At 41.1% G+C, this 10,725-nt stretch overlaps 1 protein-coding gene across 1 annotated transcript in view; it reads left to right on the top strand.

Moving 5' to 3' along the window:
• The first annotated feature begins 7,477 nt into the window (after window positions 1–7,477).
• Window positions 7,478–10,725, top strand: part of fshb (follicle stimulating hormone subunit beta) — a 77,104-nt gene continuing 73,856 nt past the window's right edge. The window contains exon 1 of the mRNA XM_056247981.1: window positions 7,478–7,538. The gene's annotated coding sequence lies outside the window, so the exon portion shown is untranslated. The remainder of the gene's footprint in view (window positions 7,539–10,725) is intronic.

Raw genomic sequence — 10,725 nt, 5'->3', positions numbered from 1 at the left:
TCATCATACATTTAAATATGATCCCCCAACGTTTTTCATTGCGCCGGCCTATTTTGATTGTGAAAGGCCCAAAACAATCAAAACCTGTTGAATAAAAAGCTGGGCGGTAGAGACGGAGTCGGGCTGGTGGTAAATCAGCCATTTTTGGCACTTCAGGCTTTCCACGCCATTTTCTGCATTCACGACACTGATGTTGGTGCCGCCGTACTGCTTCTCGCCCTCTAATGATCCAGTATTTACGGCGTAACTCAGCAAATACTCTTTCTGGGCCAGGATGATGAAGTTTTCCATCATAATGTTGGATCAGGAGTTGACTGAGTGGGTGTTTGGGATCCATGACAATTGGGTGGGCAGTATCTGGCCTAAGCAGCTCACTACGTCGCAAACGGCCACCAACTCTTATGAGTCCAGTAGACTGGTCAATCTCTGGTGCAAGTGAGATTAATCTGCTGTTAGAAGGCAAATATTTATCACATATTAATGTATCAAGTTCAACTGGGAAACACATAGCTTGGGCTTGTTTCAAGAGTGAGATCTCAGCAGCTACGTAGTCTTGGGCGGATAAATCTCTTGTCTCATTGGCTTGTTTTAACTGTTCCTGTGCTTCATGTTCCACCAGTTGATCAAAACTGCGGTATGGTGAGAATTCTTGCATTATGTCAGAGAAATCTACTGTGGTCAAACTACAGAAGGTTACTTTCTTTTCTTCATCTGTGCTGTCTGGAACCAATTCCTCTGGGTCATTAGACCAGGTACTTGGGTCTTGCCACAAAAATTGTGGTCCTTGTTTCCAGTGACTTGGCACTGATAGTTGGTGAAGTGTTTTACCATGGGTAATGTCATCTGCAGGATTGTTTTCAGACTTCACATAATGCCATGCTTGAGAAGCAGTCAGCTCCTGAATTTCTGCAATTCTTGTGCCCACAAACACTTTATACCTGCATGAATCTGATTGGATCCAAGCTAAAACTGTCTTTGAGTCACTCCACAATGTCACCTGTTCAATGCTCAGGGTGAGTTCCTTTTCCAGAAGTCTTGCCAATTGAGCTCCACTGAGTGCTGCACAGAGTTCTAGCTTGGGAACAGATAACTGCCGCTTTGGTGCGACCCTTGATCTTGCTGTGATAAATGCAACCTCGACTTGGCCTTGAGGACTCTCTGTTCTAAGGTACGCCACTGACCCATAAGCATGATTTGAAGCATCACAGAATATGTGGACGTCTCTTTTGCACACTTTAGAATCCAGTTCTGTGCTAGTGTAGCATCGGGGTATAGCAATCTTGTTCAGGTACTGCAATTCTTCTTCCCATTCATGCCAGGCTTGCAAGAGGTCACTTGGTAGCAATGGGTCATCCCACTCCCGTTTTTTATCCCACAGTCTTTGTACCAGTACTTTGGCTCTAGTTGTGAAGGGGATAATATAGCCTAGTGGGTCGTACTGACTAGCTAAGACCTGATAGACATACCTCATTGTGGGAACTTGTGGTTCCTTCAGACGAGCTTCGTAACCAAGAGTGTCTGCTTGGCAAAGCCAATGTAGACCCAAGGTGGATTCAGAGACGTCCCATTGCTTTTCAGTAAGCCAAAGCTCATTTTTCTCAGATCTGGCTTCTACAGGAAGGTGTGCAACGACAGAAGGAATGTTGCTAGCCCATTGCCTTAACTCGAACCCACCAGATACCAGAAGAGCTTGAAGCTTGTTCACCAGTTCAGTCGCTTTGTCAGTAGAAGTTACACTCTGCAGGAAATTGTCCACATAGAAATGTTTCTCTACAGCCACACGTGTATCTTCTTCTGGATCTGTGTTCTCTTGGACATGTTTTTGGACAGCAAATGTTGCGCAGCATGGGCTGCATGTAGTCCCAAAAGGCAAAACCTGCCACTCATAGACACTGACTGGTGTATCACGTTGTATGTTTCTCCACAGAAATCTGAGGAGTGGTTTATCCTCTGGGAGAAGACGAATCTGGTGAAACATGCCCTTGATATCGCTTGTGATGGCAATAGCATGCTCTCTGAAACGGAGTAACATTCCTAGTAAAGTGGAAGTGAGGGTAGGCCCAGCTAGGAGGTACTTATTGAGGTTATGGCCTTGGTACTGAAAGGAACAGTTGTACACTACTCTGTGCTTTTCATTATGGTATACCATGTGGTGAGGTATGTACCATGATTCAGGGGTTTGATCAACTGCTTCATCAGCCAGCTTGACAACATAACCAGATTGATCCAGCCTTTCAATTTCTTGGTTATATGCCTTTGACTGTTCGGGACTTTTACTGAGACGCCTTTCTAATGCTCTGAGGAGGGGAAGAACAGACTCTTTAGGCGCTTTCAATTGGGGCATGTCCTTTTTTCGCAGAAGCGGTGTGGCATAACGAAACACTCCATTTACATTTACCCTTGCAGTCTTGGTCTCAAGCAGAGTGATGGCCTCCTGATCACAGCGTGACCGTGTCACCACCTTCTCATTGCGGTATGGTAATATGTCAAGCTGCCAGAGTCTCTCAACATGCTGCAACAGCTCTGATGAGGTGGAAGTCACAGATGTGAAAAAGCATTGTTGCTCGGGGATTTGGTGCTGGAGTACATGAGCTGGCCCTTGCAGCGTCCAGCCTAATCTGGTTTGTATAGCAGCTGGCCCGCCTGGTGGGCCGAAGCACACTGGCTCCATGGGGATGATCAAATGGTGATGATCAGAGCCTATAAGCAACAATGGTTGAACCTGAGAAAAGGCATGAAGAGGCAGTCCTTTGAGATGCTGGTATTTTTCTTGTAGAATGGAAACTGGATGTGAATGCTTGGCCAAGCCCAAGTTCTCGGCTGTAAAGGCACCCGTTATCTTGAACCTTCTGCTTGGCTGAAATGCTGGGGACAGAGTGAAAGATACTTTTGTACCTTGTATGACTTGGGTGTCATGTCGAACTGTTCTCAAAGAGAGGGTTTCAGTCTGTCCGTTAAGTTTAAGCTGCTGTGCTGCACCATGAAGCAGGATTGTACGTTCAGAGCCATCGTCCAAAATAGCATAAGCCATCATCAAATTTTTTCCATTATGCAACAGCACTTTACAGATTTTCAGAAGGACCTGGCTGCCACCTGCTGGACGATCCAGGTATAGCATCTGACTCTCTTGGGGTCTTTCGTGATAGTGCTTCATCTCTGTTGATTTGCTGTTGATGTCATGCAAGACAGTTAGATGTTTGCCATTGCAAGTTTTACATGTGGCTTTTAGTTTGCATTGGGCTGCCTGATGTTTCCGTCCGCACCGCCAACATCTCTTATTTGACTTAATCCAGTTGGTTTTGAGCTCACTGGTAAGCTGCGTGAAGTTATTACACTGGTTAAGATAGTGGTGGTTATTGTCACAGTAATGACAGTGCACATTATTGCCGGGGTTTTGGAATTCTGATGGTTTCGCAGCTGGAGGGTTTGTGGACTGATCCACATGCAAAATGGCTGCTGTCTGAAAAGTGTGCTTACGCTGTCGCGGAGCTTCTTTCTGCTGTCTAACATTTCCCTTCATTTCACTAGTATTGAGTTTACAGTCAGTGGGCTGCACCTGCAGCTCGAACTCAAGCCAGTGTGAAAAGTCAAGCAGGTTTGGAATTGGGTTTCTGAGGGGGTGAACATACCTCTTGAAGTTAGCCTTGAGATCATGAGGGAGTTTAGACATGAGTCTTGCCACATGTGAGCCACACTGCAATTCAACAGCTCCCTTCTCATCCAGCTGGTCAAGCATACCCACCAATGCTCGAACTCTGAGGGCAAACTTACGAAAGGCCTGAGTGTCTCCACTGCGAATATTTGGCCCGTCCATCAAGTCAGCAATTTTCTGCAATGCCAACTGATGCGGCTGTCCATAATGTTCAGTCAGCGATTGCATTGTATGGGTGTATGGATAACGAGAGTTGCTGTAAGAATCAGCGATTAAAAGGGCCTCTTCGAATTTCAGATGCTCAATCAGAATTTGATATTTAAACTGTTCAGTAGCATCGTATGGCAGCAAATTGTCAAGAGATATTTTGAGCCTAGCGAACTGCCGTGGATCCTCCACTGTGAAATCTGGTATTGAAGGGTTTGGACCTCGGAAAATGCTCTCTCTTGTGGGAGGATGAGGGGGCCGAACAAAGTCTCTTGGATGATAATGATGCCTTGGGTGGTAATCATTTTGTTCTCTAAATCTGAAGTCAGCTGCAGGGGAAGGATGACGTATTTGTGGCTGTGGTGGGATGTGTCTTTGGTCATGTACATAGCCTGGGCTATATGCAGCGTGTACACTTATTTTGTGCTGAGGTTGCGATGTACATGGCGAATTTGGTTGATATTGCACATGCCTGTTCTTTGGTGTGGACTGCAATCTCATCTCTGCAAGTTCACCTGACAAATTAATTTCACCGTCTAGCTCCTCATCTGCAGAAACTTCCTCTCCATCCTCCATAACTGATTTTCCAATCTCTTTAGAAATCCGAGTACTCATTTGAGCTACTGGTGACTTGCTCCGACGTGGAGTGGGAACAGGGGGATGTTTCTTAGCTGCCTTTGTTAATGAGTGAGTGCGAGGCAAAGGCTCAGGACACTGTGATGCGTTGGTTTCATCCCTTTCAGAGCGGTGTGTCATGTCCTCAATGGTTTTATGCAGACGTCTGTTCTCTTCTCGTAGCTGCCAAATCACTGTTTGAGCATCTCTGTCTCCATACTGTTCTCCAGTATCCTCAGTAACATCACTTTGGTTAGTTACATGCCACCTAGTGAAGGGTGTCATCCCGGCAGCACCCTCATTTCCCGACTCCCAGCGGTAAGGCTCTGTCTGCATCCTCAAAGTAGGAGGGTATGTATGCTGGAAGCCACTGTAGTCCACCTCATAATCTTCCAAGTGGCGTGGAGGGCGTGATAGACGTTTACTGCGGACATCAGGCTCACACTGTGACTCTGAATGGGCTTTGGACATCTTATCCCGTGGCAATCACCGCAATCCGGCTCGAAGGACCAATATTAAATAGTTTTCTGGACTGTATTGACTGGGTCTGACTTAATTGGGATCATCACGGGGCATCGGTAAGAATGCACAAAAGTCCAATCACTGTTTTGGTTTTAATGGTAGGTTCAAGCCATCAACATACTCAATGCAGTGCATGAACAGATGTATGTGATATTTGGTCTGTAAGTGTGGTTTTTTCAAAGTTACGCACACTCATACACGCGAACCCTCCACAGCTTTCAAGCGGAACATAACCAGTTGCGTCAAACTCTGGGGGCGGGACTAAGTTACGACTGTCAATAATTCACAACCCACCAATAAGAATTAACTTCACTGAGCCTTTTCAACAATTCATATATTAAATATATGTTGCTGCATACAGTATATGTAGCCTATGTGTAATACACACAAACTTTCTTTTTTTTATGTATTTTTTATTATTCAGTCAGAATTAAACTGTTAATACATTTGCAACTTTATATTCAAAGAATCCTAAAAAAAAAAATTGTAGCCTATCACAATTTCCACAAAAACATTGTGCAGCACAACTGTTTTCACCAAATCAGCATATTAGAATGATTTCTGAAGGATCATGTGATACTGAAGACTGAAGTAATGATGCTGAAGATCCAACTTTGCCATCACGTCACAATAAATGATATTTAGCATTTTTAAATTAATTATTATTTGAAATCGGAATAACATATATCTTTTTTTACCTTAGGCTAATTTTATTTTTCAAATTTCTTTCAAAAACACAAAAAACTTTCAAACTGTCGAACAATGTCTTGTATATGTATATCGATTTACACTGAATTCCACAACATGCCACTGGGATTTAATATGTGACGATATAAAATAGTTAAATGCGTGCAATCATTCCTCCAGCCTTCCACAATGTTTGTTTTAAGACTTATCTCACTGTGTATATATATATATATATATATATATAGGATACTTTTTGGACTGCCGTATCTCTGCTCAATAACTCTCATTACGATATCTTAGGTTGCAGACGGAGGGTGATTTGCCGACTTGCAAGGGTTTGCATCATGGCAGTGTCTCAGTCAGACATCTGTGAAGCCCCTCCTAAGCGCAGAGCATAACAGACGCTCATTTGAAAGTCTAATTTGCTAATATGTCGGTTAAACATGAGTTTATTTATTTAGTAAGGAAAATGTAATGAAAACCACTAAATCAGACTTATTCTGCTGTTTGAGTAAAAGCCTGTGTGTTCTTCTGTGTAAATGAGAATATTGCGCGACCAACTGTGTTTGTAATTTCCTGCTCTTCTTTGTGTTTGTGCATGGTTTTGAGTGTTAGCTCGTGCTGAGTGAGTGTTCTGCTATGACAGTGGTGGTGAGTGGTGACACACACTGTCCTGTTGCAGGGGAGCATGCCTGATGAAAACAGTGGACTGGCAAACGCGTGACTAGCTCTACCCTTCTCCCTGCACTGTTGCGTCATCTACCTCCAGGACATCTCACAGCAAACGGATTCTCTCGGACTGAAACGTCTCCATGTGATTGTTCCACCCAGCTCTAACAGGGCCATAGATCACTCTCATATTCATTACTTCTTAAATGTTCATGGATGCTGAGGATATCCAGATCTACAGCACACACACACAAAAAAAAAAAAACCACACAATTGGGAAAACGTTCTAATTTAAACATTCTAATCTAATTCTAAAAAAAAAAAAAATTAAAGCAAATGCATCATGGGATTTCAGACAGGCTTTCTATACTTTATTTGCCCGATTTCTTGTTGGTTGATTGCCAGACCTTCTTTTCATTTCAAAGGATTCCGATTTAAATGCTACTAACGTCCAAGGCCACAGAATCTCACCAGTGGAAGTGAAGATATTGGATTAAAGTCTTTTGACATCCTTTTTTCAGTTTGCTTTGAGACAAAACTAGTAGTGAATTTAGTGTTCGTGAAGTTGTGGCCATGTCTTGCTCAATCATCTTCAATAACTTTGTCAAGACCAATATAGTTTGTGGAGCATCACTCTATAGTGACCAATGGGTGAATAAAGACACAGTCTTCCTTATTTTCTCTTGTGTTTCGGCAGATTGTGGTTGTCACTATTCAGATGAAGACGAGGGCAGACTGGTTTGTGACCAACTCTGTCAGACCCCATTATGTCAAACACACTTACGGTCTCTGTTTGTCCTCCCAAATATACCAATGACATCATCTGTATGCAGAGTACGGAAAATGAGTCAGTGATGCAGCGCACTTTCAGAGAATCATAAGATTTACGCATGGACGCAGACTAGAGCAGGAGTTTCTTGTTTTGGTAGAAATTTTTTTCTTTGTTCCCCAATCTTTCTCTTTATCCATTCTCTTATTGTCTTTATTTCCCCCCACACCCTTGACAACTTGCTTCTGATGACTCGGTTCTTTTACAAATTGTTTGTTTGGTTTAAGCCGGGGTGTGTCAGTCTTTGAAAGGAGAACAGAAGCACTTGTGAGCGTATAGGAAAATTCTGCAGCTTCTCTAGTCTCTACAGCATTTTTGAAGGATGAACAATGTACAAGTTTTTCTACAAGGACGCAGGTATTTTTAAATCTGTCAGTCTACAGTGGGTATAGAAAAGAATCACCCCCCTTTAAAATAATCACATTTTGTTGCTTTGCAGCCTGAAATGAAAACGGACAAAAATCATTTTTGTTTTATTCAGCTGTATTTACAACTTATAACATCCAAGTGAAAGATATAATACCAACTTGTCAGAATTTTTTTTTTACAAATTAAAAAACAGAATCACTGAGTTGGAAAAAGAATCACCCCCCTCCTAAAAATGACTTGTAAACCCAACCAGGTGTAGTTAATCACCTTCTCAATAGCACACAAAGCCAATTGACTTTCAAATGTGATCAGCTGTGGTCATTTTGATTAGCTCAGCATGAAACAAGCTTTTCCTGAAGCATTTCAGTCCTTGGTAGTGCAACTGAAGAAAACAATCAACTATGGGTGGCAAGGCATTGACAAAAGATCTCCGGGATAAAGTTGTGGACAGGCACAAGTCAGGAGATGGATACAAAAAAAATTCAAAGGCGTTATCAGTGCCTAGAAGCACAGTGAAGTCTATTATTAAGAAGTGGAAGGTATTTGGTACAACACAGACCCTCCCTGGGTCAGGACGTCGCTCCAAACTGGATGAAAGAGCCAGGAGGAAACTGGTCAGAGAGGCTACCAAGAGGCCTACAGCAACTCTGAAGGAGTTGCAGGAATTCATGACAAAGAGTGGTCATTGTGTGCATGTGACAACAATATCACAAATTCTCCACAAATGTGGCTTGTATGGGAGGGTTGCAAGAAAAAAGCCACTCCTCAAGAAAGGCCACATGCAGTCACGACTGAGCTTTGCCAAAACACACCTTGAAGATTCTAAGGCCACGTGGAAAAAGGTGTTATGGTCAGATGAGACTAAAATTGAATTATTTGGCCTCAACGCCAAACGATATGTCTGGCGAAAATCCAATACAGCTCACCATCCAAATAACACCATTCCTACAGTAAAGCATGGAGGTGGTAATATCATGTTATGGGGTTGTTTCTCTGCAGCAGGGACTGGAGCACAAGTCAGGATAGAAGGAAAAATGGATGGGGCAAAATACCGTCAAATTCTTGAGGAAAATCTGCTGCTCTCTGCCAGAAAGTTGTCAATGGGAAGAAGATTTACCTTCCAACATGACAATGACCCAAAGCACACAGCAAAACTGACCACACAGTGGTTAAAGGAGAAAAAGGTGAATGTCCTTGCATGGCCTAGTCAGAGCCCAGACTTAAACCCCATTGAAAATCTGTGGAATGACTTGAAGACAGCAGTCCACAAACGGTCACCATCAAATTTAACTGAACTTGAGCAGTTCTGCAAAGAAGAGTGGTCAAATATTGCAACGTCTAGATGTGCAAAGTTAGTAGAGACATATCCCAACAGACTAAAGGCTGTAATTAAAGCAAAAGGTGGTTCAACAAAATACTGAAACAAGGGGGTGATCCTTTTTCCAACTCAGTTATTATGTTTTTTGATTTTTTGAAATTTTTCTGATATGTTGGTGTTATATCTTTCACTTGGATGTTATAAGTTGCACTGAGTAAATACAGGTGAATGAAACAAAAACTGTGTCTGTCTTAATTTTAGGCTGCAAAGCAACAAAATTGGATTATTTTAAAGGGGGGTGATTCTTTTCTATACCCACTGTATATAGATGAACCATTATCACCTCCACAACGAAACTGCCTGTTGCAGATGATCAGGTGTTCTTGTTTAGAAAGATTATTTATACATGTCCACTACCTTTTTTACAATGAAGACCAAATGTACAAAAATAGACTAGAATTTGAAGGGTGATAAAAAAAAATAAAAAAAAAAAAACAGCTTGTTGTGTCCCTCATATCATGTGTGTAGATAAATACTTTAACAATGAATAGCTGATGCTAAATTGTATTTTATTTTTACTTTTTTAACCTACCTAGGTTTGTGGGACCAAGAGTGAAACATTCAAATTAAAAATCATTGCAAAATTCTCGTAATAAAAAAAACGCATTTTAGTTCGGGTCAATTTGACCCGGAGAAGATTTTCTTTTTCCCGAAAATACTAGTTAATGTTATCGCTTTGGACTGAAACTTAGTGACTTTGTTCCCAAACGGTATAACTAAATCTCAGTGTTTTTTTGAAAATTTTCTTATTTTTTTGTGGGAGTATTGTTACCTTGTTACACTTGTGGTGTTCCCGGTCAAAAATGACCGGCCTATAAAAAATAGCTTATAAGTCACTCATTATACCATATTTTCACCCAATCTTGGATTCAATCTTTTTGTCAACTTGTTCTCTTTCAATTAGGACTGGTTTTATATTTCTGTTTGAATCTGATTAATCGTGGGCCTCATTTGTCTGAGAGTAGGCATCTCATTTTTTGAGTAAAAAACAAATAATTTATGAGTATATTTGGAAATATGAAAAAAAAATATGAAAAAAATGGCTACGGTTTATCACACTAGTCTACTCTAATGTTTCACCAGGAATTTTGTTTTGAAACTTTTGTTTTGTGAAAAAATATGGCACATAGTCACACTTGTGGTGTTCCCGGTCAAAAATGACCGGCCTATAAAAAATAGCTTATAAGTCACTCATTATACCATATTTTCACCCAATCTTGGATTCAATCTTTTTGTCAACTTGTTCTCTTTCAATTAGGACTGGTTTTATATTTCTGTTTGAATCTGATTAATCGTGGGCCTCATTTGTCTGAGAGTAGGCATCTCATTTTTTGAGTAAAAAACAAATAATTTATGAGTAAATTTGGAAATATGAAAAAAAAATATGAAAAAAATGGCTACTGTTAATCACACTAGTCTACTCTAATGTTTCACCAGGAATTTTGTTTTAAAACTTTTGTTTTGTAAAAAATATGGCACATAGTCACACTTGTGGTGTTCCCGGTCAAAAATGACCGGCCTATAAAAAATAGCTTATAAATCACTCATAATACCATATTTTCACCCAATCTTGGATTCAATCTTTTTGTCAACTTGTTCTCTTTCAATTAGGACTGGTTTTATATTTCTGTTTGCATCTGATTAATCGTGGGCCTCATTTATCTGAGAGTAGGCATGGTCAAAAATGGTCACAATGGCCGACCATTGAAAGTGAATGGGAGAGACTGAAAATAACAGAACAATTTAGTTTTCAGGAGCATGTTCATTATTTTCATGTACACATATGAGCATGTGTGC

The sequence above is a fragment of the Rhinichthys klamathensis genome, unplaced genomic scaffold, assembly GCF_029890125.1.
Source record: "Rhinichthys klamathensis goyatoka isolate OS25496 unplaced genomic scaffold, OSU_Roscu_1.1 h1tg000051l_1, whole genome shotgun sequence".
In the NCBI taxonomy this organism is placed as follows: Eukaryota; Metazoa; Chordata; class Actinopteri; order Cypriniformes; family Leuciscidae; genus Rhinichthys; species Rhinichthys klamathensis.
The sequence above is the reverse complement of the archived record's forward strand: the minus strand, read 5'-3'. Positions and strand labels throughout refer to the sequence as shown.